Here is a 13,496-nt window from a genome sequence, read left to right on the forward strand (position 1 = left end):
CCTGCTCCCAAACCTGTCCAACACCGCCCCATTGCCCACTCCCAAATCTGTCCAACACTGCCCCCCTACCCGCTCCCAATCCTGTTCAACACCCCTCCACCTGCTCCCAAACCCCATCCAACACCACCCCACCCGCCCGCTACCAAACCTGTACAACACTATCCCCTGCCTGCTCCCAAACCCCATCAAACATCACCTCCCCGCCTGCTCCCAATCCTGTACAACACCACCCCCTTCCAGCTCTCAGACCTGTACAAAACCACCCCCCCGCCCACTCCAAAACCCCATCCAACATCGACCCCCCGCCCGCTCACAAACCTGTACAACACATCCCCCAGCCCGCTCCCAAACCCCATTCAACATCTCCCCCGCTTGCTCCCAAACCTGTGCAACCCACCCCCCCGCCCGCTCCCAAGCCCCACGCCCCTGCCCGCTCCCAAACCTGTACAACACTGCCCATCCCGCCCACTCCCAAACCTGTCCAACACCGCCCCCCTGCTTGATCCCAAAACTGTACAACACCACCACCCCGTCCGCTCCCAAACCCCATCCAACACCCCCCGCCCGCTCCCAAACCCCATTCAACACTGCCCCCCACCCGCTCACAAACCTGCACAACACAGCACCCACTGTCCGCTCCCAATCCTATACAACACCACCCCACTGCCCGCTCCCAAACCTGTACAAAACCACCCCCCAGCATGCTCCAGTACCCCGTCCAAAACCGCTGCCCTGCCCGCTCCCAAACCTGTACAACACTGCCCCCCACCCGCTCCAAAACCTGGACAACACCACCCCCACGCCCGCTCCCAATCCTGTACAATATCACCCCCCCCCCCGCCCGCTCCCAAACCTGTCCAACACCGTCCCCTGCTCTCTCCCAATCCTGTACCACACCACCCCCCCACCTGCTGACAAACCTGCCCAACACCGCCCCCCCGCCCGCTTCCAATCCTGTACAACACCACCCTCCCGCCCGTTCCCAAATCTGTCCAACACCGCCCCTCCGCCCACTCCCAATCCTGTTCAACACCCCCCTGCCTGCTCCCAAACCCAATCAAACACCGCCCCCCTGCCCGCTCCCAAACCTGTCCAACACCGCCCCCCCCGCCCGCTCCCAAACCTGTACACCACCACCCCGTCCGCTCCCAAACCCAATCAAACACCGCCCCCCTGCCCGCTCCCAAACCCCATCCAACACCGCCCCTCCGCCCACTTCTAATCCTGTTCAACACCCCTCCGCCTGCTCCCAAACCCAATCAAACACCGCCCCACCCGCCCGCTACCAAACCTGTACAACACCGCCCCATTCCCCACTCCCAAATCTGTCCAACACTGCCCCCCTGCCCGCTCCCAATCCTGTACAACACCACCTCCCCGCCCGCTCCCAAACCCCATCCAACACCACCCCTCCGCCTGCTCCCAAACCCAATCAAACACCGCCCCACCCGCTCGCTCCCAAACCTGTACAACACCGCCCCCTGCCCGCTCCCAAACCTGTACAACACTGCCCATCCCGCCCACTCCCAAACCTGTCCAACACCGCCCCCCTGCTTGATCCCAAAACTGTACAACACCACCACCCCGCCCGCTCCCAAACCCCATCCAACACCCCCCGCCCGCTCCCAAACCCCATTCAACACTGCCCCCCACCCGCTCACAAACCTGCACAACACAGCACCCACTGTCCGCTCCCAATCCTATACAACACCACCCCACTGCCCGCTCCCAAACCTGTACAAGACCACCCCCCAGCATGCTCCCATACCCCATCCAAAACCACAGCCCTGCCCGCTCCCAAAGCCTATCCAACACCACTGCCCTGCCCGCTCCCAAACCGGTACAACATCATCCCCGCCCGCTCCCAAACCTGTCCAACACTGCCCCCCTGCCCGCTCCCAAACCTGTACAACACCGCCCCCCGCCCGCTCCAAAACCTGTACAACACCACCCCCACGCCCGCTCCCAATCCTGTACAATATCACCCCCCCGCCCGCTCCCAAACCTGTCCAACACCGCCCCCCTGCCCGCTCCCAATCCTGTACAATATCACCCCCCCGCCCGCTCCCAAACCGGTACAACATCATCCCCGCCCGCTCCCAATCCTGTACAATATCACCCCCCCGCCCGCTCCCAAACCGGTACAACATCATCCCCGCCCGCTCCCAAACCTGTCCAACACCGCCCCCACGCCCGCTCCCAATCCTGTACAATATCACCCCCCTGCCCGCTCCCAAACCTGTCCAACACCGCCCCCCCGCCCGCTCCCAAACCTGTCCAACACCGCCCCCACTCCCGCTCCCACAACTGTACAATACCCCCCTGCCCACTCCCAAACCTGTACAACACCCCCCCCCCGCCCGCTCTAAATCCTGTACAACACCATCCCCTGCCCGCTCCCAAACCCCATCCAACACCACACCCCCTGCCCCCTCCCAAACCTGTACAACACCACCCTCCACCCACTCCTAAACCCCATCCAACACCGCCCCCCTGCACGGTCCCGAACCTGTACAACACTGCACCCCCTGCCTGCTCCCAATCCTGTACATCACCCCACTGCCCGCTCCCAATCCTGTACAACACCACGCCCCCGCCCACTCCCAAACCTGTCCAACCTGGCCCCCCTGCCCGCTTCCAATCCTGTACAACACCACCTCCCACCCGCTCCCAAACTAGTACAACACTAACCCCCTGCCCGCTCCCAAACCCCTTACAACACCGCACCCCTGCCCGTTCCTAAACCTGTACAACACCGCCCCCTGCCCACTCCCAAACCTGTCTAACACCGCCCCCCCTGCCTGCTCCCAAACCTGTACAACACTACCTCCCCGCCTGCTCCCAAACCCCATCCAACACCGCCCCCCTGCCCGCTCCCAAACCTGTCCAACACCGCCCCCCTGCCCGCTCCCAAACCTGTCCAACACCGCCCCCCTGCCCGCCCCCAAACCTGTCCAACACCGCCACACTGCCCGCTCCCAAACCTGTACAACACCACCCCCCGCCTGCTCCCAAACACCATCAAACATCAACTCCTCCGCCTGCTACCAATCCTGTACAACACCACCACACTGCCCGCTCCCAAGCCCCATCCAACACCACGCCCCCCTGCCCGCTCTCAAACCTGCCCAACACCGCCCCCCGCCCGCTCCCACATCTGTACATCCCCACTCCCTGCCCGCTCCCAAACCTGTACAACAGCGCCCCCACGCCTGCTCCCAAACCTGTCCAACACCGCCCCATTGCCCACTCCCAAATCTGTCCAACACTGCCCCCCTACCCGCTCCCAATCCTGTTCAACACCCCTCCACCTGCTCCCAAACCCCATCCAACACCACCCCACCCGCCCGCTACCAAACCTGTACAACACTATCCCCTGCCTGCTCCCAAACCCCATCAAACATCACCTCCCCGCCTGCTCCCAATCCTGTACAACACCACCCCCTTCCAGCTCTCAGACCTGTACAAAACCACCCCCCCGCCCACTCCAAAACCCCATCCAACATCGACCCCCCGCCCGCTCACAAACCTGTACAACACATCCCCCAGCCCGCTCCCAAACCCCATTCAACATCTCCCCCGCTTGCTCCCAAACCTGTGCAACCCACCCCCCCGCCCGCTCCCAAGCCCCACGCCCCTGCCCGCTCCCAAACCTGTACAACACTGCCCATCCCGCCCACTCCCAAACCTGTCCAACACCGCCCCCCTGCTTGATCCCAAAACTGTACAACACCACCACCCCGTCCGCTCCCAAACCCCATCCAACACCCCCCGCCCGCTCCCAAACCCCATTCAACACTGCCCCCCACCCGCTCACAAACCTGCACAACACAGCACCCACTGTCCGCTCCCAATCCTATACAACACCACCCCACTGCCCGCTCCCAAACCTGTACAAAACCACCCCCCAGCATGCTCCAGTACCCCGTCCAAAACCGCTGCCCTGCCCGCTCCCAAACCTGTACAACACTGCCCCCCACCCGCTCCAAAACCTGGACAACACCACCCCCACGCCCGCTCCCAATCCTGTACAATATCACCCCCCCCCCCCGCCCGCTCCCAAACCTGTCCAACACCGTCCCCTGCTCTCTCCCAATCCTGTACCACACCACCCCCCCACCTGCTGACAAACCTGCCCAACACCCGCCCCCCCGCCCGCTTCCAATCCTGTACAACACCACCCTCCCGCCCGTTCCCAAATCTGTCCAACACCGCCCCTCCGCCCACTCCCAATCCTGTTCAACACCCCCCTGCCTGCTCCCAAACCCAATCAAACACCGCCCCCCCTGCCCGCTCCCAAACCTGTCCAACACCGCCCCCCCCGCCCGCTCCCAAACCTGTACACCACCACCCCGTCCGCTCCCAAACCCAATCAAACACCGCCCCCCTGCCCGCTCCCAAACCCCATCCAACACCGCCCCTCCGCCCACTTCTAATCCTGTTCAACACCCCTCCGCCTGCTCCCAAACCCAATCAAACACCGCCCCACCCGCCCGCTACCAAACCTGTACAACACCGCCCCATTCCCCACTCCCAAATCTGTCCAACACTGCCCCCCCTGCCCGCTCCCAATCCTGTACAACACCACCTCCCCGCCCGCTCCCAAACCCCATCCAACACCACCCCTCCGCCTGCTCCCAAACCCAATCAAACACCGCCCCACCCGCTCGCTCCCAAACCTGTACAACACCGCCCCCTGCCCGCTCCCAAACCTGTACAACACTGCCCATCCCGCCCACTCCCAAACCTGTCCAACACCGCCCCCCTGCTTGATCCCAAAACTGTACAACACCACCACCCCGCCCGCTCCCAAACCCCATCCAACACCCCCCGCCCGCTCCCAAACCCCATTCAACACTGCCCCCCACCCGCTCACAAACCTGCACAACACAGCACCCACTGTCCGCTCCCAATCCTATACAACACCACCCCACTGCCCGCTCCCAAACCTGTACAAGACCACCCCCCAGCATGCTCCCATACCCCATCCAAAACCACAGCCCTGCCCGCTCCCAAAGCCTATCCAACACCACTGCCCTGCCCGCTCCCAAACCGGTACAACATCATCCCCGCCCGCTCCCAAACCTGTCCAACACTGCCCCCCTGCCCGCTCCCAAACCTGTACAACACCGCCCCCCGCCCGCTCCAAAACCTGTACAACACCACCCCCACGCCCGCTCCCAATCCTGTACAATATCACCCCCCCGCCCGCTCCCAAACCTGTCCAACACCGCCCCCCTGCCCGCTCCCAATCCTGTACAATATCACCCCCCCGCCCGCTCCCAAACCGGTACAACATCATCCCCGCCCGCTCCCAATCCTGTACAATATCACCCCCCCGCCCGCTCCCAAACCGGTACAACATCATCCCCGCCCGCTCCCAAACCTGTCCAACACCGCCCCCCCGCCCGCTCCCAAACCTGTCCAACACCGCCCCCCTGCCCGCTCCCAAACCTGTACAACACCGCCCCCCCTGCCCGCTCCCAAACCTGTACAACCCCGCCCCCCTGCCCGCTCCCAAACCTGTACAACACCAACCCCCTGCCTGCTCCCAAACCTGTACAACCCCGCCCCCCCGCCTGCTCCCAAACCTGTCCAACACCGCCCCCTGCCCGCTCCCAAACCTGTCCAACACCGCCCCCCCGCCCGCTCCCAAACCTGTCCAACACCGCCCCCCCGCCCGCTCCAAAACCTGTCCAACACCGCCCCCCTGCCCACTCCCAATCCTGTACAATATCACCCCCCCGCCCGCTCCCAAACCTGTACGACACCCCCCCCCCCCCCCCCCCCCCCCCCCTCCACGCTTGCTCCCAATTCTGTACAACACCGCCACCATGCCCGCTCCCAAACCTGAACAACATCACCCCCCTGCCCAATCCAAGCCCCATCCCACACCGCCCCCCCCCTCCCCCCGTCCACTACCAAACCTGTCCAACACTGCCCCCTGCCTGCTCCCAAACCTGTACAACACCGCCCCCCTGCCCGGTCCCAATCCTGTTCAACACCCCTCCGCCTGCTCCCAAACCCCATCCAACACCGCCCCCCTGCCCGGTCCCAATCCTTTTCAACACCCCTCCGCCTGCTCCCAAACCCCATCCAACACCGTCCCCCAAACCTGCTCCCAAACCCAATCAAACACCGCCCCACCCTCCCGCTCCAAACCTGTACAACACCGCCACACTGCCCACTCCCAAACCCCATTCAACACAGCCCTCCTGCCTGCTCCCGAACCTGTCCAACACCGCCCCCTGCCCGATCCCAAACCTGTACAACACCACCTCCCCGCCCGCTCCCAAACCTGTACAACACCATTCCCCCGCCCGCTCCCAAACCTGTACAACACCATTCCCCCCGCCCGCTCCCAAACCTGTACAACACCATTCCCCCGCCCGCTCCCAAACCTGTACAACACCATTCCCCCGCCCGCTCACAAACCTGTACAACACCGCCCCCCTGCCCGTTCCCAAACCTGTACAACCCCGCCCCCCCCAAACCTGTACAACACCATTCCCCTGCCTGCTCCCAAACCTGTATAACACTGCCCCCCCTGAACGCTCCCAAACCAGCCCAACACTGCCTCCCTGCCCGCTCCAAATTCTGTACAACACCAACCCCCTGCCTGCTCCCAATCCTGTACAAAACCACCCCCCCACCCGCTCCCAAACCTGTACAACACTGCCCCCCCCGCCCGCTCCAAATCCTGTACAACACTGCCCCCCTGCCCACTCCCAAACCTGTCCAACACCACCCCTCTGCCCTCTCCCAAACTTTTACAATACCATCCTCCTGCCCGCTCCCAAAACTGCCAAACACCGCCCTCCCGCCAGCTCCAAATTCTGTACAACACTGTCCCCTGCAGGTTCCCAATCCTGTACAAAACCACCCCCCCACTCCCAATCCTGTACAACAGTACCTCCCCCACCCGCTCCCAAAACTGCCAAACACCGCCCTCCCGCCAGCTCCAAATTCTGTACAACACTGTCCCCTGCAGGTTCCCAAACCTGCCCAACACCGCCCCCCCACCCGCTCCCAATCCTATACAACACCGCCCCCCCACCCGCTCCCAATCCTATACAACACCGCCCCCCCACCCGCTCCCAATCCTATACAACACCGCCCCCCCACCCGCTCCCAATCCTATACAACACCGCCCCCCCCCACCCGCTCCCAATCCTATACAACACCCCCCCCCACCCGCTCCCAATCCTATACAACACCGCCCCCCCACCCGCTCCCAATCCTATACAACACCGCCCCCCCACCCGCTCCCAATCCTATACAACACCGCCCCCCCACCCGCTCCCAATCCTATACAACACCCCCCCCACCCGCTCCCAATCCTATACAACACCCTCCCCCACCCGCTCCCAATCCTATACAACACCGCCCCCCCACCCGCTCCCAATCCTATACAACACCGCCCCCCCACCCGCTCCCAATCCTATACAACACCCCCCCCCCACCCGCTCCCAATCCTATACAACACCGCCCCCCCACCCGCTCCCAATCCTATACAACACCACCCCCCCACCCGCTCCCAATCCTATACAACACCCCCCCCGCCCGCTCCCAATCCTATACAACACCCCCCCCGCCCGCTCCCAATCCTATACAACACCCCCCCCCGCCCGCTCCCAATCCTATACAACACCCCCCCCGCCCGCTCCCAATCCTATACAACACCCCCCCCACCGCTCCCAATCCTATACAACACCCCCCCCGCCCGCTCCCAATCCTATACAACACCCCCCCGCCCGCTCCCAATCCTGTACAACAGCATCGTCCCCACCCGCTCCCAAACCCCATCCAACACCGCCCCCACGCCCGCTCCCAAACCTGTCCAACACCGCCCCCCCGCCCGCTCCCAAACCTGTCCAACACCCTCCCCTGCTCTCTCCCAGACTCGATCCAACACCACGCCCCTGCCCGCTCCCAATCCTGTACGACACCACCTCCACGCTTGCTCCCAATTCTGTACAACACCGCCACCATGCCCGCTCCCAAACCTGAACAACATCACCCCCCTGCCCAATCCAAGCCCCATCCCACACCGCCCCCCCCCCTCCCCCCGTCCACTACCAAACCTGTCCAACACTGCCCCCCGCCCGCTCCCAAACCTGTACAACACCGCCCCCCTGCCCGGTCCCAATCCTGTTCAACACCCCTCCGCCCACTCCCAAACCCCATTCAACACCGCCTCACCCGCCCGCTCACAAACCTGTCCAACATCACTCCCCACCTGCTCCCAATCATGTACATCCCCACCCCCCCTGCCCACTCTCAAACCAGTACAAAACCACCCCCCCGCCCACTCCAAAACCCAATCCAACACCGCCCCCTTACCCGCTCCCAAACCTGTACAACACCACCTCCCCGCCCGCTCCCAAGTCCCATCCAACACCACGCCCCCTGCTCACTCCCAAAACTGGACAACACCACCACCCCGTCCGCTCCCAAACCCCATTCAACACTGCCCCCCACCCGCTCACAAACCTGTACAACACAGCACCCACTGTCCGCTCCCAATCCTATACACCACCACCCCACTGCCCGCTCCCAAACCTGTACAAGACCACCCCCCAGCATGCTCCCAAAGCCTATTCAACACCGCTGCCCTGCCCGCTCCCAAACCTGTACAACATCATCCCCCTGTCTGTTCCCAAACCTGTACAACACTGCCCCCATGCCCGCTCCCAATCCTGTACAATATCACCCCTCCGCCCGCTCCCAAACCTGTCCAACACCGCCCCCCTGCCCGCTCCCAAACCTGTACAAAACCACCCCTCCGCCCGCTCCAAAACCCCATCCAACACTGCCCCCCTGCCCTCTCCCAAACCTATACAACACCACCCCACCCGACCCGTTCCCAATCCTGTACAACAACCCCCGCCTGCTCCCAAACCTGCCCAACACCGCCCCCCCCGCCCCCTCCAAATCCTGTACAACACCGCGCCATCTGCCTGCTCCCAAACCTGTACAACCCCGCCCCCCTGCCCATTCCCAATCCTGTACAAAACCACCCCCCCGCCCGCTCCCAATCCTGTACAAAACCACCCCCCCGCCCGCTCCCAAACCTGTACAACACTGCCCCCCTGCCCGCTCCAAATCCTGTACATCACCGCGACCCCTGCCCGCTCCCAAACCTGCCCAACACTGTCCCCCCGCCCGCTCCAAATCCTGTACAACACTGCGCCCCCTGCCCGCTCCCAAACCTGTCCAACACCATCCCCATACCCGCTCCCAAACCTGTACAACACCGCCCCCCCCCCCCCCCCCACCCAAACCTGTACAACACCATCCCCCTGCCTGCTCCCAAACCTGTACAACACCGCGCCCCCGAATGCTCCCAAACCAGCCCAACACCGCCCCCCCCCCCCCCCCTCCCCCTGGCCTGCTCCAAATTCTGTACAACACCAACCCCCTGCCCGCTCCCAATCCTGTACAAAACCATCCCCCCGCCCGCTCCCAAACCTGTACAAAACCACCCCCCCACCCACTCCCAATCCTGTACAAAACCACCCCCCCACCCACTCCCAATCCTGTACAAACCACCCCCCCACCCACTCCCAATCCTGTACAACAGTACCTCCCCCACCCGCTCCCAAAACTGCCCAACACCGCCCTCCCGCCCGCTCCAAATTCTGTACAACACTGTCCCCTGCAGGTTCCCAATCCTGTACAACACCACCCCGCTGCCCGCGCCCCAATCCTGTACAAACCCACCCCCCCACCCACTCCCAATCCTGTACAAAACCACCCCCCCCACCCACTCCCAATCCTGTACAAAACCACCCCCCCCGCCCGCTCCCAATCCTGTACAACAGCACCTCCCCCACCTGCTCCCAAACCCCATCCAACACAGCCACCCCCGTACGCTCCCAAACCTGTACAACACCACCCTCCCCGCCCGTTCCCAAACCTGTACAACACCAACCCCCTACCCGCTTCCAAGCCTGTGCAACACCGCCCCCCTGCCTGCTCCCAATCCTGTTCAACACTCCTCCACCTGCTCCCAAACCCAAATCAAACACCGCCCCACCCGCCCGCTCCCAAACCTATCCAACACCGCCCCCCCTGCCCGCACCCAAACCTGTCCAACACCGCCACACTGCCCGCTCCCAAACCCCATCCAACACCGCCCCTCCGCCCACTCCCAATCCTGTTCAACACCCCTCCGCCTGCTCCCAAACCCCATCCAACACCGCCCCTCCGCCCACTCCCAATCCTGTTCAACACCCCTCCGCCTGCTCCCAAACCCCATCCAACACCGCCCCCTCCGCCCACTCCCAATCCTGTTCAACACCCCTCCGCCTGCTCCCAAACCCCATCCAACAGTGTCCCCCGCCTGCTCCCAAACCCAATCAAACACCGACCCCTGCCCGCTCCCAAACCTGTACAACACCGCCCCCCACCCGCTCCCAAACCTGTACAACACCGCCCCCCACCCGCTCCCAAACCTGTACAACACCGCCCCCCCTGCCCGCTCCCAAACCTGTACAACACCACCCCCCTGCCCGCTCCCAAACCCCATCCCACACCACCCCCACACCCGCTCCCAAACCTGTACAACACCGCCCCCCCCACCCCGCTCCCAAACCTGTACAACACCGCCCCCCCTGCCCGCTCCCAAACCTGTACAACACCACCCCCCGCCCGCTCCCAAACCCCATCCCACACCACCCCCCTGCCCGCTCCCAAACCTGTACAACACCACCTCCCTGCCCGCTCCCAAACCCCATCCCACACCCGCCCCCCTGCCTGCTCCCAAACCCCATCAAACATCACCCACCCTGCCTGCTCCCAATCCTGTACAACACGAACTCCCTGCCCACTCCCAAGCCCCATCCAACACCACGCCCTCTGCCCGCTCCCAAACCTGTACAACACCGCCCCCCGTCGGCTCCCAAACCTGTACAACACCGCCCCCCGTCGGCTCCCAAACCTGTACAACACGTCCCCACGCCCGCTCCCAATCCTGTACAACACCGTCCCCTGCTCTCTCCCAAACCCGATCCAACACCACACCCCCGCCCCGCTCCCAAACCTGTACGACACCGCCCCCCTGCCCGGTCCCCAATCCTGTTCAACACCCCTCCGCTGCTCCCAAGCCCCATCGAACACCGCCCCCCCACCTGCTCCCAAACTCAATCAAACACCGCCCCACCCACCCGCTCCAAACCTGTACAACACCGCCCCCTGCCCACTCCCAAACCTTTCCAACACCACCACACTGCCCCGCTCCGAAACCTGTAAAACACCAACCCACCTGCTCCCAATCCTGTACAACCCCACCCCCCTGCCTGCTCTCAAACCTGTACAAAACCACACCCCACGCCCACTCCAAAACCCCATCCAACACCGCCCCCCCGCCCCGCTCCCAAATCTGTACAACACCGCCCCCCGCCCGCTCCCAAACCTGTAAAACACCGCCCCCCTGCCCGCTCCCAATCCTGTAAAACACCGCCCCCCTGCCCGCTCCCAAATCTGTACAACACCGCCCTTCCGCCCCGCTCCCAAACCTGTAAAACACCGCCCCCCTGCCCGCTCCCAATCCTGTACAACACCGCCCCACCCGCCCGCTCCAAACCTGTAAAACACCGCCCCACCCGCCCGCTCCAAACCTGTACAACACCGCCCCCCTGCCCACTCCCAATCCTGTACAAACTCACCCCCTGCCCGCTCCCAAACCTGTACAAAACCACACCCCACGCCCACTCCAAAACCCCATCCAACACCGCCCCCCCGCCCGCTCCAAACCTGTACAACACCGCCCCCTGCCCACTCCCAATCCTGTACAAACTCACCCCCTGCCCGCTCCCAAACCTGCCCGACACTGCCCCCCCGCCCGCTCCAAATCCTGTACAACAGCACCCCCCTGCCCGCTCCAATCCTGTACACCACACCCCTGCCCGCTCCCAAACCTGCCCAACACCGCCCCCCCACCTGCTCCCAATCCTGTACAAAACCAACCCCCCGCCCGCTCCCAATCCTGTACAAAACCACCCCGCCCGCTCCCAATCCTGTACAACCGCACCTCCCCCACCCGCTCCCAAACCCCATCCAACAGAACCCCCCCGTATGTTCCCAAACCTGTACAACACCGCCCCCCTGCCCGCTCCCAATCCTGTACACCACACCCCTGCCCGCTCCCAAACCTGCCCAACACTGCCCCCCCGCCCACTCCAAATCCTGTACTACACCATCCCCCCTGTCCGGTCCCAAACCTGGACAAAACCACCCCCCAGCCCAGTCCCAAACCCCATCCAACACCACCGCCACCCTGCCCGTTTCCAAACCTGTACAACACCGCCACCCCGCCCGCTCCCAAATCTGCCCAACACCTGCCCCCCTACCCGCTCCCAATTCTATACAACACCACCCCCTGCCCGCTCCCAATCCTGTACAAACCCATCCCCCGCCCGCTCCCAAATCTGCCCAACACTGCCCCCCTACCCGCTCCCAATCCTATACAACACCACCCCCTGCCCGCTCCCAATCCTGTACAAACCCATCCCCCGCCCGCTCCCAAACCTGCCCAACACTGCCCCCCCGCCCGCTCCAAATCCTGTACAACAGCACCCCCCCACCAGCTCCCAAACCCGATCCAACACCACCTCCCCGTCTGCTCCCAAACCTGTAAAACACCGGCCCCTGCCCGCTTCCAATCCTGTATAGCACCACACCCCCCCTCCCGCCTGCTCCCAAACCCCATCCAACACCACCCCTTCGACCGCTCCCAAACCTGCCCAACACCGCCCCCCCCCGCCTGCTCCCAAAACTGCCCAACACCGCCCCCCCCCGCCTGCTCCCAAAACTGCCCAACACCGCCCCCCCCCGCCTGCTCCCAAAACTGCCCAACACCGCCCCCCCCTGCCCGCTCCCAAAACTGCCCAACACCGCCCCCCCCTGCCCGCTCCCAAACCTTCACAACACCCCCCCCCCCCGCCTGCTCCCAAACCTGCCCAACACTGCCCCCCCCCCTGCCTGCTCCCAAAACTGCCCAACACCGCCCCCCCCCTGCCTGCTCCCAAACCTTCACAACACCCCCCCCCCCGCCTGCTCCCAAACCTGCCCAACACCGCCCCCCCCCTGCCTGCTCCCAAAACTGCCCAACACCGCCCCCCTCCGCCTGCTCCCAAACCTTCACAACACCCCCCCCCCCCGCCTGCTCCCAAACCTATACAACACCGCCCCCCTGCCTGCTCCCAAACTGCCCAAACACCGCCCCCCCACCCGCTCCAAAATCTGTACAACACCGTCCCCTGCCCGTTCCCATTCCTGTACAACACCACTCCCCTGCCCGCTGCCAAACCTGCCCAACACCGCCCCCCCCACCTGCTCCCAATCCTGTACAAAACCAACCCCCGCCCGCTCCCAAACCTGTACAACACCCCCCCCGCCCGCTCCCAATCCTGTACAACCGCACCTCCCCCACCCGCTCCCAAACCTGTACAAAACCACCCCCCGACGGCTCCCAAACCTGTACAACCGCACCT

Source organism: Chiloscyllium punctatum, chromosome 38 (assembly GCF_047496795.1).
Source record: "Chiloscyllium punctatum isolate Juve2018m chromosome 38, sChiPun1.3, whole genome shotgun sequence".
NCBI lineage: Eukaryota > Metazoa > Chordata > Chondrichthyes > Orectolobiformes > Hemiscylliidae > Chiloscyllium > Chiloscyllium punctatum.